Raw genomic sequence first — 24,068 nt, 5'->3', positions numbered from 1 at the left:
TATCTTATTTCATACGGGAGAGTTTGAAAACTCTAACAGTTCTGTCACTATTAAGTCTCAAGTAATATAAGAAAATTAGTGATCACGTAGATCAGATCATTATACAAGGAAGAACATGATACAAAAGTATAAGTACCACTTTAGTCGTATAATAAATCCACTTATCATTTGTAGATAGAGTGTTAATATATAGTTTTACGACATAATTATGACTAATTTGCAAGTGCTCAGTTATTTGGCTAGTATAAATTTTGGATACGTAGAATATATTGTGCTTAAGTTGGCATTTTATCAGATTCCGTCTTCCAAAGTTTTGCCTTCTGAATCACGAGGGGGGGATATTGTAATATAAGTAACAACAATACTATCATCTGAGATGTGGCATCCCAACGGTATCTCTGTAGTCTAGTAGTATTTATATATAGAGGTTTATATATAAGTTTATAAAGTCCGGGAAGAATCTGAAACTAATCCCATCATTGCAGTTTATTCTAATGGAAAGTTTTGTATCTCAATTTTACATCCTCCTGGTGAGGATCCAAATGGTTATGAACTTGCAAGTGAGCACTGGACACCTGTCCATACGGTACGATCTTAGCTTTCTTTTCTGTAACTTTTAGCCTCCACCTAACTTTTGCACTCATCGTTTATGATATATATTGTAACAGTAACGGAACAACTGATTGGGTTTCATTCATTTCAATCTATTTGGATTAGCTTCTTATAGTTTAATCTGGCTGGATTTGTGGAAGTCCCACAAACCTCTAGACTTGTGTGTGTTTCACTATTTGTGTTTCTTAAATGATATTACATCAGAATATATAGTTATTACATCAAAATATATTAATACTAGAGAAACACTCTATGGTAGTATATCTTTTTATTGATATGGGCCCTTAATTTAAATTAGTGGCCGAACTAATATCTTTTGTTGTAGGTGAAGAGGAAAAAGTTGCTCAAACAACAAATTGATATGGATGATGTAGATAAAACTATGGATTAAATAAGCGAGCAAACAGAAAACATGAAACAGATTCAAGAAGTACTAGCCACTCCCATTGGTGCAACAGCTGATTTTGATGAGGTATGTTGTTCACCTATATCACTAATTTTATTTTTTGATTCTTGTAGTCCCAGTTAGAATACATTCTTTTCTGCTTATCAATGTTCCTTTGATTCAGAAAGTATTCTTTTTTCTGAATGTCTTCTTTATGTTGCAGGATGAACTAGAAGCAGAACTTGAAGAAATAGAAAGCGCTGAGTTGGAGGAAGAAATTCTTCAGCCTGTAGGTAAACCACCTCCTATTACTGGAGGTGGTTCTACCTAGTCAGAAGTGTTCTAGCAGCATTCTCGTTCTACTTTGTTTTTCTCAGTACTACAATGTTTAGATTTTGAATTGTAACTTTAACTTGTTTAAACTTCCGCTTTTATTTTAAGGTTGGTAGACAATTAGTGGTATAAGAATGGTAGTATGGTGATGGTGAAGGTAGTGGTAGTATGGGGAAACTGATGTTGTGGTTGGTGGACTGATGTTTATGATTTGTGGATTGTGCCAGTTTTAAGACAATGGTCTTAGTTATGGGCATGTTAATTTATAAACAGTTCCTACAATTTTTTTTTGTAAAAGCGTTGCAATAGGTCTTTATAGTGTTGCTAATAATCACTAAAAAGCATTGCTAAAAATACTAAAAAGCATTGCAAAAAATACTAAAAAGCATTGCAAAAAGGTTGCATCGATACCCCATATGTAGGCCTCATTGTGGGGTCCACAAATATTGTACTGATAGCCCAAACCCTACTGTAACACTTTTCAAGACCTATTGCAACCCCATTGGTGTTGCAATAGCACGTTTTTGTAACGGATAACCAAGGGTTGCAATAGGGTGTCACCGGGGTTGCAAAACACTATATTGCAACGCCTAAAATTGCAACCCCCAAAAAGAGTCTCCATAGCCTTTTTTTGGCCTTTAGCAACAATTTTTTGGCCTTTAGTTACGGTTTCTTGGGGTTGCAGAATCCAATCTATGGCGTAGTGCTTTAAAAGATCTACTAATTATTCAAAGGTGCCCAATTAAGCATGATAAGCAAATGACCAACACGGTTCGTTCCTTTTGCTTGTTCTAATAGATCTACTAATGATGATACGAACAGATTCTTTATGAATATCTAATTTCATTTCTTTCTAGTTCCTAAACAAAAATATAATGATATTAACAAAATCAAAGAACTTAAAATAAAATCAAAAACTAAAATGGAAGAAGCTAGGGGGGACAATGCCAAAACCAATTACCACTAAACATCTTTGAATAAAAGTGCAAAATAATTAAACAACCAGTTCACTATAATCAACTGTAAACCATCTAAAATGAAAATAATCAACCAAATCCCCAATTCGACATCTCTAACCAACCAATTGACATTTACAAAAATTAAACACCTGAACTTATATCTAGTTATACTTAACATTTACCCTAATTTAGCATATACAACTTCTAAAAAAAATACAAATAACACAAATTCTAAAAAACAAATCGAAACCCTAATTTCAAAATCAAAATCTAAGAGAGAATAGAAACCCTAAATTCATAAAATAGAAGAGAGAATTACCTTTAACTCGAAACCCTTCAAACCGAAACCCTAATTTCAAAATCAATCTCGAAACCCCAGTTCGAAACCCTGAGAAGAGAACCCTGAAAAGAGAACCCAAAATCAATGTGAGTGAAGAGAAGAGCCTAAGAGAGAAGAGCAAAGATTAAAATGAGCGAAGATTAATATGTGTGTGTGTATTTACAGAGAGAAGAGCTAAGAGAGAGGTGCTCAGTAGAGAGGAGAGATTAATTTAGGTAAGTATGCTCACTAGAGGGAATTTCACTAAGTGAAATTTGGTAGATTGGATTGGGCGGTAATTTTGCCGCTCATCCAATTTTATATTACTAAATATATATTAATAAATATATATTAATATTTTAACTTATTAATTATTCACTTGAAAACATAAAATAATAATTAACTATTTTATCTTCTTTTTGATAAATTATGAAATTTAGTAGAATATTAATTATATTTATAAAATCAATATTTGACTGTTTTGACCGATATAACCGTTTTGACCCTATTTCGGCTGATTCAAATCGAATTTTTCCAACCCGATATATATTTGGGTTGGAAAAAAGTCAACCCAATTAAATCACCACTGTTTTCGTTTACCGAGTTCAATGTTTAAACAATGTTTAAAAACTACAAATTGGTTTGGGTTATAAATTTGAACGATTCGATTTGGGTTGAAATTTTGAAAATCCGAATTAATTGGTTTGGGTTGCTAAAATGGGTCTCACCTGTACGGATACACAATACGTATATTGGACCCACATCATAAATTCAATATCAACGTTAATCGTTATAAAATTTAAATTTTAGGTTTTACGGTTTGGGGTTTGGAATATTATAAAATCTACAAAAATAAATCTTAAAAAATGTGTTTTAAAAATTAACATCATTAAAATTAACATCCATACAGATTCATCTTCAAAAAGTAATTTTAAAAAAATGCAACCTTCCTTTGTAACACTAACTAACTAGTATCCATATAAATTAATAAAAATACCTTGAATATTACAAAATTCAACCAATTATATATAAATAAAAATAATCACATTACTAGAATCATTGACTTTAAAAATATGTAATGATGCATTGTCAAAAAAAAAAATTTAAAAAAATTAAATAGTTAAAAGCCTCATATTTATTTAAATCAAAATTTTAAATGCAACATCATTTTACGGTTTAATCATGCAAAACAGAACACAAGTACTGCTTTGGTACAGTGGTTGGCTCGTTACTTTGTTATAGTGGAGATGCTGGGTTCAATTCCCATTGACTTCTTAATTTTTAAAGTGACAAACAAAGAGTCTGAGGTGGCACAAGTAACCAATAATATGTTGCCACATGTACTATAGTTGATTGTTTAAAATTAAAATCTATTTTTCTAATAAAATTGGATTTTTTATTACTTTTTAAGAATAAATCATTTTTTTAGGAAAATCCTATAAACAGTTTCCATAAAATGGGTTTGGATGATTTTGGATTGAAACTAAGTCAACATCGGGTTAGGAAATCGGGTTAATGGGTCGTCAACAACACAACAAAATCACTGGAAAATTACAGAATCCAGCGAGTCTCATCTTCCTACCTTCGCACAACCACGAATCATGGTATTATACGTATATCAATCCCTCTATCAATTATCTTCAATCCCTCTATCAATCATCTCACTAAACAACCCTCCACCACTCTTTCCCTCCCCCTACACAAAAATCTCCGAAGCACAATACCCACTCTTATCAAAGCAGAATAAGCATAAATTAAAGCAATCTCGAAAAGTTTTTCAGCTATTTTACCAGATTCATTTCAACCACAACAACAAAAGCCGGAAATTCAAAACTTAAAAACAACCATAAAAGCCGGCAAGTCGAGCTCTAAACTCGGCAACACTCAATTTTTAAGCAAATTCAGAAAACAAATAGAAAATTGAAGCTTTTACATACACTCATTTATAAACACATAAAAACACATAAACCCGAAATTTAAAAACAAGTTCTATACCCGGAGAAGAATATATTTGTATTCATATTATGTTTGCAAATATACAAGGTGATTATGGGCCGGATTTGCAGCAGGGCCGGATTTTTAAGCCCAACACAATATGCAAGTGCAGCAACACAATAAACCCAATAATTTTTAAGCCCAATATTTAACAACAGTTATTTAAGCCTAAAGTTAAACTTTGTCCCAAGCCCAATATATTGGCAATGTATTGGATTCATTATAGTGAAGAAAAATAGAAAATTATTAACAATTTTTAAGCCAACTGTTATGACAAAGTGCCACATCAGCAGTATTATTATTTATTAAAAATAATTGCAACACATCCTCATACCTTTAGCAACATAACCACACTTTAATTCTTCACCAACAGTTTTTGGATGTCTAAGCCAACATAAAAATGACAACGTTGTATTAGACAAAATATGCATGGCAAATCCAACAAAAGAAATGGCAACATCAACTTTAAATGTTGTAATAGGCCATTTCTGGTGTAGTGAAGTGTTTTCTAAATTTGGAGATATTGCAACAATTTTAAAAAAATGTTACAGTTGAACACTGAGAATGTGTCAAATTATGTGAAAAATTCGAATTCCCTTGCAACAGTTTTCAAAATACGTTGCCAACTCCAAAAATTTTAGCCCATTAGTTTCGCGGGCTCTCAAACAAAGCGGGCTTTCAAATTTTTTTAACCAAAGCACACAGATATAAGCGGGATAAAATAACACTTTACAAGGATACACTTGAACAAAATAAATACAAAAATATACTAATCAAAACAAGAATTCAGAAAGAGGCGAACACCAAATTACTCTCACAGATTGAAATTGGATGAAGAAGAATCTAGCTCAAGCATTTAAGTTTGAAGATTCAAGATCAACTAAGAAGGCATATTCTTCCCTAAATCGATTATTATGTCAATTGAATTTTAATTATGGTTAATTTGAATTTTTTGAATCGATTTTGTATTGTGTGTTTGTGTTTGAGATTGTACATCAATTATTCAAGTGGCTTGCTTCGATTATGTGGAATTGTTTAATTTGTCTTGATGCAAATTGTTATGCTGATTAGCAGTTTCGATGAGTTAGGGCACAATGGTTTGAATGTAAACTTAGGTTAGTCCTTCTGCAAATCTGGTTCGTTTTATGGTTTATAAGTTCCAAGATTGTAATCCTTGTGGTAGCAGTAGTAGTTATAAATTAATGGTTTACAGATAAATTATTGATTGCAGCTGCTGTGGCTTGGGAAGCAGGCAGGCCACTGGTAATAGAGGAGGTAGACGTTGCACCACCGAAGAAAATGGAAGTTCGAATCAGGATTCATTTCACGTCTCTTTTCCATTCTGATGTTTACTTCTGGGAGGCCAATGTATATTATATTGATGAACGTGTTCACTGCTAGCCTAAACACTATAGCTAGTCATTATATGTACGCTTTTCCTAAAGGCTAGAGCAGATTTGTTTTCTCTGTTTTTTATCCATTACACTTCCTTTCATTTTTTAATAGGGACATCAACCTCTATTTCCCTGAATATTAGGTCACGAAGAAGGAGGGTATGTTTGAATTTTAATAAGAAAACTTTTAATACAAGAGAATAAATTTATGTTCTACTGACCTAGACTTCTAATTTTACATGTCCTCGACTTTATGGTGTGCATAATTTTATCCTTGAACGAATTTTATTGATTTATATTGTTGGCTCCAGAGTCATAGAGAGTGTTGAAGATGGTGTTACAGCCCTCAAACTCGGAGAAAAAGTGTTACCTCTGTTTACAGGCGAGTGTGGGGAGTGCCGTCATTGTAAATCAAGCGAAAGCAATTTGTGTGATCTGCTAAGGATCAATTTGGACAGAGGTGTGATGCTTAGTGATGGTATGCCAAGGTTTTCGAAAGATGGCAAGCCTATCTATCACTTTGTTGGAACTTTCACCTTCAGTCATTACACTGTTGTTCACTCTGGCTGTGTTGCAGAGATCAACCTGGAAGCTCCGCTTGATAAAGTGTGTGTTCTTAGCTGTGGTATATCCACATGCACAAAAGTGTTTATCTTACCATGTTCTATATATATAATGGGAGCTCAAGTTGCAGCCTGAACTGAGCATGGTTTTGCTAATGCTTTTGTATCATTAATTGTTTAGGAATGGGTGCGGCCCTGAATGTTTCTAATCTGAAAATAGCATTAGTAGTTATTACCAGTGGCCCTTTATAAAGTTTCAATTATTAATGTAGATCAATTAGCTAGCCTTTTCTGTAAATCTTTTTTGGTATACTTATTTTAACATCCAATTTTATCTCTTATTCAATGGCTGACTTTTATTTTGTCATTTAATCTCTAACTTCTGTCGCAACAAGTATCTGTAGTTGTCAATACCTTATAAATTATGCAAATTTTAGTTGAAAGCGTAAGAGCTACTCTGTGTATCTTGCTCTATCTAAAGTTGTCATTTTAATAAGTTTTTCTTTATAATCTTTCTAAATTTAGTGATAGATTCAAGTTAATATCGATCTCAAGTTAATAATCTTTCTAAATTATGCAAATTTAGTGAAGTTTAATTCTCCCTTGAAATGGGCTAAATATGAATGCATCTGAGAAGTGTTGAATGGGCATATCTAATGCTTCTACTTTTCTCCTTTTTTGGAGCATTTAATTTATATATTCTGACTAACTTGTGCTTTTTGTAGGAATTTTATTTGTGCCAGTAGAAATGGCTGAGTAGAACCAACTTCCAACTTTTTATCAGAAATTTTGTACCCAATACAATTTTGGTTCCAGCCTTTCACATGATGTAAAGGGTATCTATGAAAGCTTTTCTACACAGAGAAGCCATTTTTCCTTTGGGAATTATACTGTTGCAGGATTGCAGTACCCCACGGAATGAACATACCCAGCCACCCAGGACCTTCCATTAGCTTATTCTTCATATGTGAAATTTGTTCAAGAACCAGCTGAGAAAGGGATTGCAGGTTTTGCCATCGATTTTCTCATGGATGGAGTCTTTACATTTGTGTCCAAAACTGTTGCTGCTCCAATTGAGCTTGTGAAACTTTTGATCCAGAACCAAGATAAATGCTTCTCATTTAGCGAAGAAGCTAAATGAAGATTACTACTATTAGTTTTGTTAATTAGTTAATTTAGTGTAGTAATTTATCCTTTTGTATTGATGTACATTCTCAATTATATGCATGATTATGTTGGAACAACCTTTTGAATGGTTTTTAATGGTTATAAAATGACATTGATGTTTGGTTTTGTGGCATAAAACATGTCTGGTTTAGTTTATTTATAGTCAAATCCTACTGCTTTTTTTAAAAAATAATGTTGCAATTGTGTCCAAATATGTTGCCATTTACAATTACATCAGCTATAAAATATTGCAATTAGTTCAAAATTGTTACAATATTTTCAAATTTAACCTTAAATTTCATTGCAATTGGACCAATTAATGTTGCCTTAAGGTGGTTATTTAGCTGACAAAAACAGCTATTACAATAATTTTACCGAGTTCCTGTAAAATACATTTTATTGCTGTATATGGTTTATTGCAATAATATTTTATTGTTGTAATATATTGCTTAAGATGTTGCAATAGGACCTCTATTGCATTACCACCGGATGCAACACCAAAATTTTATATATTTGTTGCCATAAATTCTACTGCAACAGAAATAGCCCATAAGGCAATATATTTTTGTGGTTTCCATAGCCATTCTATGGTGTAGTGCCAGCTACAAACCTTCTCCGGGGCACCAGACAACCAGAAAAATAAATCCAATTAACCCCGCTAAAATCTTCACCCTTGCACACGGACTTCACCTGCAGAAAAGACCATTACGAAGAGACCAAAGAAAAGGAAAAATGCAAGCAAAATTCGGTATTTAACCAACCCAACAAACACACGCTACGCCTTAAGTGGACTATTGTAATGCCTAAATGGTGTTACAATAGGTCTGTTGTAACACCAGGGGGCGTTACGTATAAGAGCATTACCATAGACACCCTAATATAACACTTCGCTCATATATTGTAACAGAGAGGAAAATGTTACAATAGACACCTACTATAACACTAACAAGCCCAAATGTAACGCAAAATGAGTAATACAATAGATTGATCAATTGTAACTTATTGTAACAATCTGTTCTATCAATTGTAACACCCATCTTTTTAATTAAGTAATAGTAACATTTGTAATCTAACACTAAAATAAAACACACAATAAACTTTAATAGGCATATATAATATTTAATTTTAAAATTTGAAATACTTGTTCTATTTAAAATCTACAATACATATCCAAAATATTACAAACACCATATAAAATTACAACAATACGATTGATCAATTAACAATACTCCAAGCATATCCAAACTATAACGAAAGTTATTAATACTTTGCAGCTATGTTGATCCCCTTCTTCCCATAACAAATTCTTGGCTTTTGCTTCTCCAAATAATCATTTCTCTCTGCTTCACCACCTTTTCTTATAAATATCTATCCTCGGGAGAAATATTATTCACAACAAAAACATATCAAAGTAGGTTAGGGAGTAATCAGACTAATTGCACATATTTAGTAAGTTAGGAATTAATCAGACTATTTGCGCATACTTGGTAGTATCAAGAACCTGAAGGAGATGGGGGTGGCTCTCTGGTATTGTGCAAAAATGCAACACCTAAAAGCACAGTTCCAAATCCGCAGGGCACTGAAATAATCAAATATACTAAGCATGCAAACTTTAACTATTCACAGGAGATCTGTATCTCCATCATGCATGCACGTGAATCATCAATTAATTGCATAGATATTTGCAAAAAGGAGAACATGATATATTTATATGTATCTCACATGTTCAGTGAAAGCTAATAAAAATGGAGAATATATCTCCTTCCCATAAGTTCGACGCCACTTAGCTCCCTCACGAAGGGGATCAGTTCTAAGATAATACTTACCTTGTATCAGCAATTATGGATGTGAACTTATAAAAAATATTGTAAATGAAATCATTTACAGCCAATTAAAAGAAAATCATATATATTAGAAGACTACTTCTAGCAAACCAAATGAAATTAGTAGAAAACCCGACATACACGGCTGGGAAAATGTATTGCCCCATAATCAAAAAATTAGAAAGAAAACATCAACCAGAAAAAGACTTACAGTTAACCCAGCGCGCTCGTCAGAAAAAACAAATTGTCTCATTTAGTGTCACTACAACACCTCTACCATCATCTTTAAGTAATCTCCTATAATTTGAGATTGCCACTTCTCCGATTACATAAAGTTATTGCATGAAGATAGCCTAGAGAACAGATACATTAAAGGTTAGAAAGCTTAGTTGAGTTGTTATTCTCACCAATTCCTAACGAAGTTTATTACCCTGCGGAAGTGCAGCAGATTTTTCTTTAGTCAATTTCGAGATACGGGCCCGTACCTATACCAATATAATAAATTTAATATAAAAGTAATCAAATAAGATGAAAAAACTAACCAAAAATAAAGAAATGTAAACTTAATTGGACTACTTGGCAACAAAAAAGTGCCAGCAGCAGCACAGTACAACACATTTTCAAGTCTCTAGCTAGAATATCACTACAAGAAATAAGGCCATTTAGGACGGTTTTTTTTGAACTAAAATCGTCATAATTGAGGCATTTACGACGGAAAAAAATCGTCATTTTTGCTCGAGTAGTAAGTTCAATTTTTCGTCACAAAATAAAATTGCGTCGGAAGTTGGGAAGCAGGGGCCCACATTCTCAATAAAATAATAAATCTACTTACGACGGAATATTCCATCGTAAGTTATCAATATATGACGAATAATAATGTCGTATGTTAGTTACTTATGACGGAAGAAACGTCGTATGTTTTCTTACGAGATCCATCTTTGATAAAATAAAACACAAATTTATGACACAACTATACGTCGTAAATTAGTAACTTACGACGGAATATGTGATAAACAACTGTCATAAGTTTGTATTTCCAGAATAGCCAAATTCTGATTTATCAGTTTCCAGCCATGTTCGGCTTCCAATTTAAATTCTAAATATGTCAAAGTCTAATGCAATCACAAAGTTAACAAAAACTCCCTGGCAAAGTCTAATTTCATTTCCGGTAAGTAATTAAGCAACAATAGCAAAAAATGTGCAAGAACTACAAACATTGGACGAATAGTAAATGATAAAAGCAGAGACATATCTCATATGATTTAGCGAGAAAACCTACATAAAAATTAATCTACTGACATATCTACTTCTGCATAAGCGTTCTTAAGATAGGCTTGCTCGGCTTCCTGAACCTCTTTCTCAGTCTTCCTACATTTCTTACACTTATAGTACACACTCATGAAATAGCTCCATACTTCCTCCTACACTGCTCATAAAGCCCAGTATCAAACACCTTCCATAAACTTTTTTCATTGAGCTCTGACACGGCATGTGGCTGGAACCCATAGTTTTCAATCAACCAGCTCTTCAACAGCATAGTACTAAAATGGACATCGAACCTGATCCCATATATTGTACTTGGAACCTATGAGGTTGGAAGTGACACTTCCCACAAAACTATCATCACCAGGACCTAAAATCCCCTTTGTTGATTGAGCAACTATAAACTCAGATCTTCCATTATGCCTCTTGTGGCGAGCCACTGCAAGTTTTCGATTGTCTTCCATGACCCTCCTGAGATAATCCATTAAAGAGTCAAATACTAACCTTTTCAAGGATTGTGACAGAGTACATGTAATTCTAAGTGCTCCCAAACAACATCTAAATGGTTGATTACATAGAATGACTACTGTGAACTGAATCAAATCATAGGACATATCAAACAAATTTCACCAAGGTCATGTTTATCTTACCTGATTATAATCAGCAGACTGTGAACTTGTTTGCTCTGATTTCCAATATCAACATGTGTGCCAAATTATAACCATTTCTCGGTTCCTATCTATGAGATCACAATGCCTAGTGATAAGGCAGTATTTTTATAATCTCCTCGAAATATACTTGTTCAAGGTATTAGCACAAGTATGATCAAATGAGTACAAATCATAAAATAGCGACTGCTTAGCGAAACATCCATTAATTTAGTGAAGTGTTTGGGAATGAAAGCAAAGTTGGAATGGGAATGAATTCTCAAACTAAGCTGTGTTGCAAGACAATTCTAACTACTATGAGGTACAATCTAAATATTCAAATGGCAAAACAAACATATTGCAACATAACATACTGACAATGGTTATTTTTTACTAATGCTTAATAAATTACAATCCAGGTCACAAACACGAAACATCAACTCAGATATTACATTTTATATGTCCTTTACGCATTTTTTATTTATAACACCTCCAGATATTACATTTTATTGTTTGGGTATGTAATATGATTGATTTGGGAGTGTGATCTTAGATTTAGTATATTTATAGTTTATGAATGTTGATCTCTTATTAATTTGTGTACACTTGTTTTAGTTTTTGAATTTTTGCCGAATGTTTTATTAATTTGTTTATGACTCAGACACCTTTGTTCTTTTCCAATCTGTTCTGTTTTTCTAAGCCAAAGTTTTGTCAGAGGTAATGCTGGATTTATTTTCGTCAGTACTACTCTATGTCTGTTATTAGTAATTCAATATTTTTATTGAATATCTTAATAGATACAGTAGGTCTTCTCATGCTTAAAAATAATAAAATCTAGGCTGTCAATTGAAGTTATAAAGTCATCTTTTCTAGTTGTTAAGCTTTAAATTCATTTTGCAGGGTAGTAGACTGGGCATAACAACTGTTATATCAACAGACTCAATTCGACATATGATGAGGAGTTTTGTTGATGAGAAGCAAAATCCCTTAATTTGGGCTTCCACCTACCATGCTGGGGAATATTTTGATCGTGTAGCTTTCGGAGAAGCTAATTTTGTATATAACAGATATAATAATACATCAGTTTGTGCTTACCTTTCTTCTTAAACAGTCATGGTGACCAGTGAAATTTTGTAGAGTTTTTCCACAAGGTTATTGGAGGAATGCTAATATTGTATCGATTTTGCAGATAGGAAAGCTGATATCGAGCAAAACTGTGAGAAAAGAACTTAGAAAACATCAACGTGTAGCTGCAGAAAGAATGTGTGACATCTATCAGCACAATGTGCTCCCTGGTAAAGATGTGGCAACTCTTATGAACATGCAGACCGGTAGACTCGTCTGCAGTAGCAGGAATGTGAATGGGGTAAATTTCTGCCATGATATTTTTTAGCAGTATGACCATGTTTTTTCGTCTTGTTTATTCTTTTCTGTTTTGTAATATGCTTCCACCTGCAGGCTTTTCATGTATTTCATACATCCTGCCTTGTGCACTTGATGCTTCTTACTGAGTTAGAAATTCATAATAATCAGAATGCTGCTGGTTGTAAAGTGAAACAGAGAGGTCGGAAAAAGGTACCAAAGGAAATATAAAATCACACACAGGCGAGTACCAAAGGAAACTTCAGAAATCTTCTTGTAAGTTGTAAACCAGTTGAGCTAATTACTTAGACCACTGCTATTATATGACAACTCCTTTCCTAGAGCAAGCACAATGCTAATGGTAATATGGATTTTAGTATTTATATATTTTGGCTACGAACGTGATTTTGCTGCTACACTCGAACTTGTAGTCCAGTGGTTATGCTAAAATGGCTACACTTATTGAGTTTATTTGTTAAAACTCATGTAACAAACATATCGTCCCTTTTACTTATTTGAAACTAATATGGAAAGGATGGCTATAGCAATCCATTTAAGCAACATATACTAGTTTACAACTGAACTCTTTCTAACAGATATCTGATCACTATTTACAAGGTTTGCACCCCTGTAAAGGAAGGATGCGTGTATATATAATTATTTTAAATTTCAAGGTTCGCACCCCTGTTATGGAAAATTGCGTGTATATATAAATTATATTAATTTAAATATCCGTGATTGACATTTACCAAAAAAATTAAGTCAAAGTACTGGTAGTAAAGCATTTATTTTGGCAGGGTGGTGATGCTCTGGACTTTAGACTAGCAAATGCTGCTTCACACACTGTTCAGTCTACTTCCTTGACAGATCAACAACCTGAGCAATTTGTGATCAGGTATAGCACCTTGTTCTGTCACTATTAAGTCTCAAGTAATATAAGAAAATTATAGCATCTAGTTCTTGTTGGAAACGGAATGAGCTTGGGCTTATAAAATACTTACACAAGTTGGAATAATAAATTGTATACTCACGCCTGTTTGTCCAAATGAAAAACAAAACACAGGGATGTAAAGCTACAACTTTTGATTTCACTACAGGAACAACAACATAGGCTACAGCGTTTTTCTATTACACAGAATAGAGCTTCAGCTCTGTTTTTTAATCTTTCTAATTCTTTCACTACTTCCTCATACAACACAGCAGCTCAAGCTATTTATATACATTAAACTAAAATACACATCATGCCTTACATCACATTTCATTTATTTCCTAGTTTTCTGGCCAACCTTGCATCTGCAGAATTCAACAGATAGCCTACCTTAATTCCAGGAGCTGCTGTGGTTTCTTTTGTTCACATGTTTCACCACCTTTTGATTTTACACCAACAGCTAAAATTAGGCTGCTTGTTATTATGTCCAGCACACCACAGTTGACTTTCTTTATTATTGTGAGCATACTTAGCTGCTACATGCATGTAAATACGTTGTATGCTCCTAACAATCAAGCTATCTTTTGATACCTGCCTCTTATTTCTTGTCTTGATATTACTGCTTCTTTACACCAAGCTGTTTATTTTTGACCAAGCTGCTATTCTTTTATTTGTCAACCTTGAATCCAGGATTTGAGGGCATTTGTTTCTTGCTGCTGCATATCTTATTTCATACGGGAGAGTTTCAAAACTCTAACACTCCCCTTCAAACTCGACTTTGCATTCCAAGCATTGGTTTCATTTTCTGAAACACTTCCGGCTTCAATGGCTTCGTAAATATGTCCGCTAAATTGTCTTCTGTCCTGCAGTGCACCAACTCCACAATTTTGTCATTCACCTGCTCTCGAATGAAATGATATTTGATGTTGATGTGCTTGCTTCGACTATGTGACACTGGATTTTTCGTGAGTGAGATAGCAGATTTATTATCCACGTAAATAGTAACCGGATCAACCTTTGCAAGATTTAACTCGCCCAATATGTAGCCTAGCCACATAGCTTGACATGTGCATGTTGCTGCTGCCATATACTCCGCCTCACATATTGACAGAGCCACTGTCTGTTGCTTCTTTGATGACCATGAAAATATTGCTGAACTGATATGCAAAGCATATCCCGAAGTGCTTTTCCCGTCATCCAAGTCACCGCCATAATCACTGTCTGAGTAGTCAACTAATTTTGAATTTTGAGAATGCATGTAAAACAGACCATGATCAAGTGTACCTTTTATGTAACTCAAAATTCTTTTAGCTGCCATGAAATGATCTTGCTTCGGCTTCTCCATGTACCTACTAACCAGTCCAACTGCGTACATAATATCTGGACGAGTGAAAGTTAGGTACCTCAGACTTCCAACCAAACTTTTGAACAATGTCGAATTTACCGACTCCCTTGTTGAATCAATTCTGAGCTTTATACTTTCTTCAGCTGGCGTGCTCACTGGCTTGCATTCTTCCATTCTGAATTTCTTTAAAATCTGTTCCGCATATTTTTTCTGTGACATAAAAATCCCGTCTTTGCTTTGCTTTACCTCGACTCCAAGAAAGTACGACATTTGACCAATATCTGTCATCTCAAATTCGTTAGTCATAACTTTCTTAAAATCATCAAACATACCAGGGTTGTTTCCAGTAAAAATCATGTCATCCACGTATAAGCACACGATCATAATATCTCCCCCTGAATTTGTTTTCGTGTAAAGTGCATGCTCGTAGGGACTCTTCACAAAACCATTTTTCTGGAAATATTCATAAACCCTTGTGTTCCATGCTCTCGGAGCTTGCTTTAAACCATACAAGGCCTTCTTCAATTTGTAGACTTTGTTATTCTGGCCTTTCTGAACATATCCTGGTGGTTGCTCGATATAGACTTCTTCTTCAAGATAGCCATTCAGAAATGCAGACTTGACATCCATCTGATAAATCTTCCACTGATTCTGAGCTGCAATTGCTGTAAGCAGTCTTATGGTATCAACTCTTGGAACTGGAGCAAATACCTCGTCATAGTCAATTCCATATCTCTGCTTGTAGCCTTTAGCCACTAGCCTCGCCTTGTATTTTTCCACTTCACCATCCTGATTTGTCTTTGTCTTGTAGACCCACTTGACACCAATTGCTTTGTGTCCTTCTGGAAGATCTGTGAGCTCCCAAGTGTCATTCTTCTTGATTGCACCAATTTCTTCATCCATGGCTTTATTCCATTTGCTTTCTTTAGAAGCTTCCTCAAATGTAACTGGATCACACTCAGCCATTAAGCAAAACAATGAATAATCAAAGGTAGTTTATACCGGACTTGTTGCTTCATATATATTATCCAAACTCCGCATTTTCCTTGGCGCTCCCCCTGAACTGCTGCTTCCTCCAGTCGATGGTGTCGATGCAGGAGTTTGTTGATTTGGACTTTGGGGAGGAGTTGGATCATCATCTTCATCATCCTCAATGTTGGAATTATTACCGTCATCATCATCATCATCAAAGAACAGACCTGCAACTTTTCTTTCTTCGTCGCTCCATTTCCAGTAGTCTGATTCATCGAACTCAACATCTCGAGAAATGATTAATTTCTTCGTGAGGGGATTGTAGAGTCTGTACGCCTTGCTTCTTTTGTCATATCCGGTAAAGATGCACTTCTCGCCTTTATCATCCAGCTTCTTCCTTTTCTGATCTGGAACATGTGCATATGCAATGCACCCAAAATTTCTGAGATGTCCAACAGATGGTTTGCTACCACTCCATGCTTCATTTGGAGTTTTGTTTCTGACACTTTTAGTTGGACAACGATTCAACAAATAAACTGCACATAGAACGGCTTCAGCCTAGAAAGTTCTCGGCATATGCTTTGCTTTGACCATGCTCCTTGCCATGTCAAGAATAGTGCGATTCTTTCTTTCTGCAACGCCATTTTGTTGAGGCGTATATGCCGCTGTCAACTGATGATTGATTCCATGTGCTCTGCAGAAGCTTTTAAATAAATTTGAAGTATACTCGCCTCCTCTGTCTGATCGGAGTACCTTCAAATAATGACCACTTTGTTTTTCTGCCAAAGCTTTGAACTCCTTGAATTTATCAAGAGCCTCCGCTTTTTATTTGAGGATATACACCCAACTTTTTCTGCTGAAATCATCAATAAATGTTAGGTAATACCTAATACCTCCAAGTGATGGAATATCAAATGGACCAGCAATATCTGTATGGACAATCTCCAATGGCCTTCTGGCTCTCTATGATTTTCCAACGGGAAAACTTTGTCTGTGTTGCTTCCCCTTAACACATGCTTCACATATATTTTCTGGTACATTGATTTCTGGCAAGCCGTCCACCATCTTTGTCTTTGACAACAATTTTAAACCAGAAAAACCAAGATGACCATATCTTAAATGCCATAACCACGAGTCATTTTAATGACCGTCTTCAAACACCTCTGCATCTTCGTCTGTATATCAAGTGTAAATAAACGATTCTTTGACATCTCCACATCTGCAATTAATTCTTGATCCCGATTCCTGATGACAAGAGAATTATCCTGCATCTGTATATAATGTTCTTTCTCCACAAGTTGGCCAAGACTGATGATGTTACTTTTCAAAGCAGGTATATTGTACCTTTACCTTTGACTGGAATCTTCGATGAATCACCAAACGTAACTTCTCCACTGATGGTCTCGTCTATCTCCGTAAATAAATCTTTATGGCCCGTCATGTGGTTGCTTGCACCAGAGTCAAGATACCAAACATTTTTCTTTCTCTCCTCGTTGCCATTATAAGTGAGGAACATAGCAGTGCCAATATCTTTGTCTTCTTTTGCTCCTGCAAAATGACTTCTTTCTTCCACTTTCGGTGATCTACATTCATAACTGAAATGGCCAAATTTATTGCAATTATAGCACTAAAATTGAGACTTGTCACCTTGTTGAAATCCTCCTCGTCCTCGTCCTCTAAAATTCTGACCACGGTCAGATGGACGATAACCTTCAGTGTTCTGGCTTCTGTTGAAGGACTGTCTTCCACGTCCTCTTCCACCACGGTAGCAACCTCTAAAGCCACCTCTTCCACGACCAGAACTGCTACTGCTTGAACTTTCACCAATGGACACCTTACTTTGCAACGCCTTTTCTAAATGGCTTGTATCATCATACTGGTTCATCCGCTGCTCATGCGCTTGAAGTGAACCAACTAGCTCATCAATGGAAATTGTGGAGAAATCTTTTGACTCCTCGATAGAAGTAACCACGTAATCAAATTTTCTCATCAATGAACGAAGTAATTTTTCCATGACCCGAACATCATCGAGACTTTCTCCATTTCTCTTCATCTCATTTGTCACTATTTTTAAACGAGTAACATATTCACCAATATTTTCTGAGGCCTTCATTTTAATATTTTCGAACTCACCACGAAGAACTTGGAGCCGCACCTTTTTTACTTTCTCCACGCCTTGGAATGATTTCTGCAAAATCTCCCACGCATCTTTTGCTGTTTTTGCATTTGAAATTTTTTCAAAGGTTGATTCATCAACTCCTTGAATAATTGTATATAACGCCTTTTTATCTTTTTTCCGGGTCTCTTTCAAAATCATCTTCTCAGCAATTGACAGGGCTGCTTCAGCGGCTGCATCTGTGGGCTCGTCATACCCGCTTTCGATAATATCCCAATTATCGTAAGAACCGAGTAATACCTTCATTTGAATACTCCAGTTCCCGTAATTTATACTCGTCAATTTTGGAATATTTGGTTGCACCATCGTCGCCATTTTTCACGAACGGAACCTTAGCTCTGATGCCACTTGTTGGAAACGGAATGAGCTTGGGCTTATAAAATACTTACACAAGCTGGAATAATAAATTGTATACTCACGCCTGTTTGTCCAAATGAAAAAACAAAACACAACGATGTAAAGCTACAACTTTTGATTTCACTACAGGAACAACAACATAGGCTACAGCCTTTTTCTATTACACAGAATAGAGCTTCAGCTCTGTTTTTTAATCTTTCTAATTCTTTCACTACTTCCTCATACAACACAGCAGCTCAAGCTATTTATATACATTAAACTAAAATACACATCATGTCTTACATCACATTTCATTTATTTCCTAGTTTTCTGGCCAACCTTGCATCTGCAGAATTCAACAGATAGCCTACCTTAATTCCAGGAGCTGCTGTGGTTTCTTTTGTTCACATGTTTCACCACCTTTTGATTTTACACCAACAGCTAAAATTAGGCTGCTTATTATTATGTCCAGCACACCATAGTTGACTTTCTTTATTATTGTGAGCATACTTAGCTGCTACATGCATGTATATACGTTGTATGCTCCTAACAATCAAGCTATCTTTTGATACCTGCCTCTTATTTCTTGTCTTGATATTACTGCTTCTTTACACCAAGCTATTTATTTTTGACCAAGCTGCTATTCTTTTATTTGTCAACCTTGAATCCAGGATTTGAGGGCATTTGTTTCTTGCTGCTGCATATCTTATTTCATACGGGAGAGTTTGAAAACTCTAACAGTTCTGTCACTATTAAGTCTCAAGTAATATAAGAAAATTAGTGATCACGTAGATCAGATCATTATACAAGGAAGAACATGATACAAAAGTATAAGTACCACTTTAGTCGTATAATAAATCCACTTATCATTTGTAGATAGAGTGTTAATATATAGTTTTACGACATAATTATGACTAATTTGCAAGTGCTCAGTTATTTGGCTAGTATAAATTTTGGATACGTAGAATATATTGTGCTTAAGTTGGCATTTTATCAGATTCCGTCTTCCAAAGTTTTGCCTTCTGAATCACGAGGGGGGGATATTGTAATATAAGTAACAACAATACTATCATCTGAGATGTGGCATCCCAACGGTATCTCTGTAGTCTAGTAGTATTTATATATAGAGGTTTATATATAAGTTTATAAAGTCCGGGAAGAATCTGAAACTAATCCCATCATTGCAGTTTATTCTAATGGAAAGTTTTGTATCTCAATTTTACATCCTCCTGGTGAGGATCCAAATGGTTATGAACTTGCAAGTGAGCACTGGACACCTGTCCATACGGTACGATCTTAGCTTTCTTTTCTGTAACTTTTAGCCTCCACCTAACTTTTGCACTCATCGTTTATGATATATATTGTAACAGTAACGGAACAACTGATTGGGTTTCATTCATTTCAATCTATTTGGATTAGCTTCTTATAGTTTAATCTGGCTGGATTTGTGGAAGTCCCACAAACCTCTAGACTTGTGTGTGTTTCACTATTTGTGTTTCTTAAATGATATTACATCAGAATATATAGTTATTACATCAAAATATATTAATACTAGAGAAACACTCTATGGTAGTATATCTTTTTATTGATATGGGCCCTTAATTTAAATTAGTGGCCGAACTAATATCTTTTGTTGTAGGTGAAGAGGAAAAAGTTGCTCAAACAACAAATTGATATGGATGATGTAGATAAAACTATGGATTAAATAAGCGAGCAAACAGAAAACATGAAACAGATTCAAGAAGTACTAGCCACTCCCATTGGTGCAACAGCTGATTTTGATGAGGTATGTTGTTCACCTATATCACTAATTTTATTTTTGATTCTTGTAGTCCCAGTTAGAATACATTCTTTTCTGCTTATCAATGTTCCTTTGATTCAGAAAGTATTCTTTTTTCTGAATGTCTTCTTTATGTTGCAGGATGAACTAGAAGCAGAACTTGAAGAAATAGAAAGCGCTGAGTTGGAGGAAGAAATTCTTCAGCCTGTAGGTAAACCACCTCCTATTACTGGAGGTGGTTCTACCTAGTCAGAAGTGTTCTAGCAGCATTCTCGTTCTACTTTGTTTTTCTCAGTACTACAATGTTTAGATTTTGAATTGTAACTTTAACTTGTTTAAACTTCCGCTTTTATTTTAAGGTTGGTAGACAATTAGTGGTATAAGAATGGTAGTATGGTGATGGTGAAGGTAGTGGTAGTATGGGGAAACTGATGTTGTGGTTGGTGGACTGATGTTTATGATTTGTGGATTGTGCCAGTTTTAAGACAATGGTCTTATTTATGGCATGTTAATTTATAAACAGTTCCTACAATTTTTTTTTGTAAAAGCGTTGCAATAGGTCTTTATAGTGTTGCTAATAATCACTAAAAAGCATTGCTAAAAATACTAAAAAGCATTGCAAAAAATACTAAAAAGCATTGCAAAAGGTTGCATCGATACCCCATATGTAGGCCTCATTGTGGGGTCCACAAATATTGTACTGATAGCCCAAACCCTACTGTAACACTTTTCAAGACCTATTGCAACCCCATTGGTGTTGCAATAGCACGTTTTTGTAACGGATAACCAAGGGTTGCAATAGGGTGTCACCGGGGTTGCAAAACACTATATTGCAACGCCTAAAATTGCAACCCCCAAAAAGAGTCTCCATAGCCTTTTTTTGGCCTTTAGCAACAATTTTTTGGCCTTTAGTTACGGTTTCTTGGGGTTGCAGAATCCAATCTATGGCGTAGTGCTTTAAAAGATCTACTAATTATTCAAAGGTGCCCAATTAAGCATGATAAGCAAATGACCAACACGGTTCGTTCCTTTTGCTTGTTCTAATAGATCTACTAATGATGATACGAACAGATTCTTTATGAATATCTAATTTCATTTCTTTCTAGTTCCTAAACAAAAATATAATGATATTAACAAAATCAAAGAACTTAAAATAAAATCAAAACTAAAATGGAAGAAGCTAGGGGGGACAATGCCAAAACCAATTACCACTAAACATCTTTGAATAAAAGTGCAAATAATTAAACAACCAGTTCACTATAATCAACTGTAAACCATCTAAAATGAAAATAATCAACCAAATCCCCAATTCGACATCTCTACCAACCAATTGACATTTACAAAATTAAACACCTGAAACTTATATCTAGTTATACTTAACATTTACCCTAATTTAGCATATACAACTTCTAAAAAAAATACAAATAACACAATTCTAAAAAACAAATCGAGAACCCTAATTTCAAAATCAAAATCTAAGAGAGAATAGAAACCCTAAATTCATAAAATAGAAGAGAGAATTACCTTTAACTCGAAACCCTCAAACCGAAACCCTAATTTCAAATCAATCTCGAAACCCAGTTCGAAACCCTGAGAAGAGAACCCTGAAAAGAGACCCCAAAATCAATGTGAGTGAAGAGAAGAGCCTAAGAGAGAAGAGCAAAGATTAAAATGAGCGAAGATTATATGTGTGTGTGTATTTACAGAGAGAAGAGCTAAGAGAGAGGTGCTCAGTAGAGAGGAGAGATTAATTTAGGTAAGTATGCTCACTAGAGGGAATTTCACCTAAGTGAAATTTGGTAGATTGGATTGGGCGGTAATTTTTGCCGCTCATCCAATTTTTATATTACTAAATATATTTAATAAATATATTAATATTTTAACTTATTAATTATTCACTTGAAAACATAAAATAATAATTAACTATTTTATCTTCTTTTTGATAAATATGAAATTTAGTAGAATATTAATTATATTTATAAAATCACTATTTGACTGTTTTGACCGATATAACCGTTTTTGACCCTATTTCGGCTGATTCAAATCGAATTTTTCCAAACCCGATATATATTTGGGTTGGAAAAAGTCAACCCAATTAAATCACCACTGTTTTCGTTTACCGAGTTCAATGTTTAAACCAATGTTAAAAACTACAAATTGGTTTGGGTTATAAATTTGAACGATTCGATTTGGGTTGAAATTTTGAAAATCCGAATTAATTGGTTGGGTTGCTAAAATGGGTCTCACCTGTACGGATACACAATACGTATATTGGACCCACATCATAAATTCAATATCAACGTTAATCGTTATAAAATTTAAATTTTAGGTTTTACGGTTTGGGGTTTGGAATATTATAAAATCTACAAAAAATAATCTTAAAAAATGTGTTTTAAAAATTAACATCATTAAATTAACATCCATACAGATTCATCTTCAAAAAGTAATTTAAAAAATGCAACCTTCCTTTGTAACACTAACTAACTAGTATCCATATAAATTAATAAAATACCTTGAATATTACAAAATTCAACCAATTATATATAATAAAAATAATCACATTACTAGAATCATTGACTTAAAAATATGTAATGATGCATTGTCAAAAAAAAAATTTAAAAAATTAAATAGTAAAAGCCTCATATTTATTTAAATCAAAATTTTAAATGCAACATCATTTTACGGTTTAATCATGCAAAACAGAACACAAGTACTGCTTGGTACAGTGGTTGGCTCGTTACTTTGTTATGTGGAGATGCTGGGTTCAATTCCCATTGACTTCTAATTTTTAAAGTGACAACAAAGAGTCTGAGGTGGCACAAGTAACCAATAATATGTTGCCACATGTACTATAGTTGATTGTTTAAAATTAAAATCTATTTTCTAATAAAATTGGATTTTTTATTACTTTTTAAGAATAAATCATTTTTTTAGGAAAATCCTATAAACAGTTTCCATAAAATGGGTTTGGATGATTTTGGATTGAAACTAAGTCAACATCGGGTTAGGAAATCGGGTTAATGGGTCGTCAAACAACACAACAAAATCACTGGAAAATTACAGAATCCAGCGAGTCTCATCTTCCTACCTTCGCACAACCACGAATCATGGTATTATACGTATATCAATCCCTCTATCATTATCTCAATCCCTCTATCAATCATCTCACTAAACAACCCTCCACCACTCTTTCCCTCCCCCTACACACAAAATCTCCGAAGCACAATACCCACTCTTATCAAAGCAGAATAAGCATAAATTAAAGCAATCTCGAAAAGTTTTTCAGCTATTTTACCAGATTCATTTCAACCACAACAACAAAAGCCGGAAATTCAAAACTTAAAAACAACCATAAAAGCGGCAAGTCGAGCTCTACACTCGGCAACACTCAATTTTTAAGCAAATTCAGAAAACAAATAGAAAATTGAAGCTTTTACATACACTCATTTATAAACACATAAAAACACATAAACCCGAAATTTAAAAAACAAGTTCTATACCCGGAGAAGAATATTTGTATTCATATTATGTTTGCAAATACAAGGTGATTATGGGCCGGATTTGCAGCAGGGCCGGATTTTTAAGCCCAACACAATATGCAAGTGCAGCAACACAATAAACCCAATAATTTTAAGCCCAATATTTAACAACAGTTATTTAAGCCTAAAGTTAAACTTTGTCCCAAGCCCAATATATGGCAATGTATTGG

The 24,068-nt window shown here is 34.3% G+C and overlaps 2 long non-coding RNA genes across 2 annotated transcripts; both read left to right on the top strand.

Annotated features, from left to right (window-relative positions):
• The first annotated feature begins 244 nt into the window (after positions 1 to 244).
• On the top strand, positions 245 to 1,545 carry LOC141723321 (uncharacterized). The gene is made up of 4 exons (XR_012576236.1): positions 245 to 392; positions 486 to 586; positions 938 to 1,084; positions 1,221 to 1,545. It is a non-coding gene; the product is annotated as an uncharacterized LOC141723321 (long non-coding RNA).
• Positions 1,546 to 19,525: 17,980 nt separating this feature from the next.
• On the top strand, positions 19,526 to 20,825 carry LOC141723339 (uncharacterized). Its single transcript, XR_012576240.1, has 4 exons — positions 19,526 to 19,673; positions 19,767 to 19,867; positions 20,219 to 20,365; positions 20,501 to 20,825. It is a non-coding gene; the product is annotated as an uncharacterized LOC141723339 (long non-coding RNA).
• Positions 20,826 to 24,068: the final 3,243 nt, after the last annotated feature.

The sequence above is a fragment of the Apium graveolens genome, chromosome 5 (assembly GCF_009905375.1).
Source record: "Apium graveolens cultivar Ventura chromosome 5, ASM990537v1, whole genome shotgun sequence".
Taxonomy (NCBI): Eukaryota; Viridiplantae; Streptophyta; class Magnoliopsida; order Apiales; family Apiaceae; genus Apium; species Apium graveolens.
Note: the sequence above shows the minus strand (reverse complement) of the source record. Positions and strands in the feature narration are given on the sequence as shown.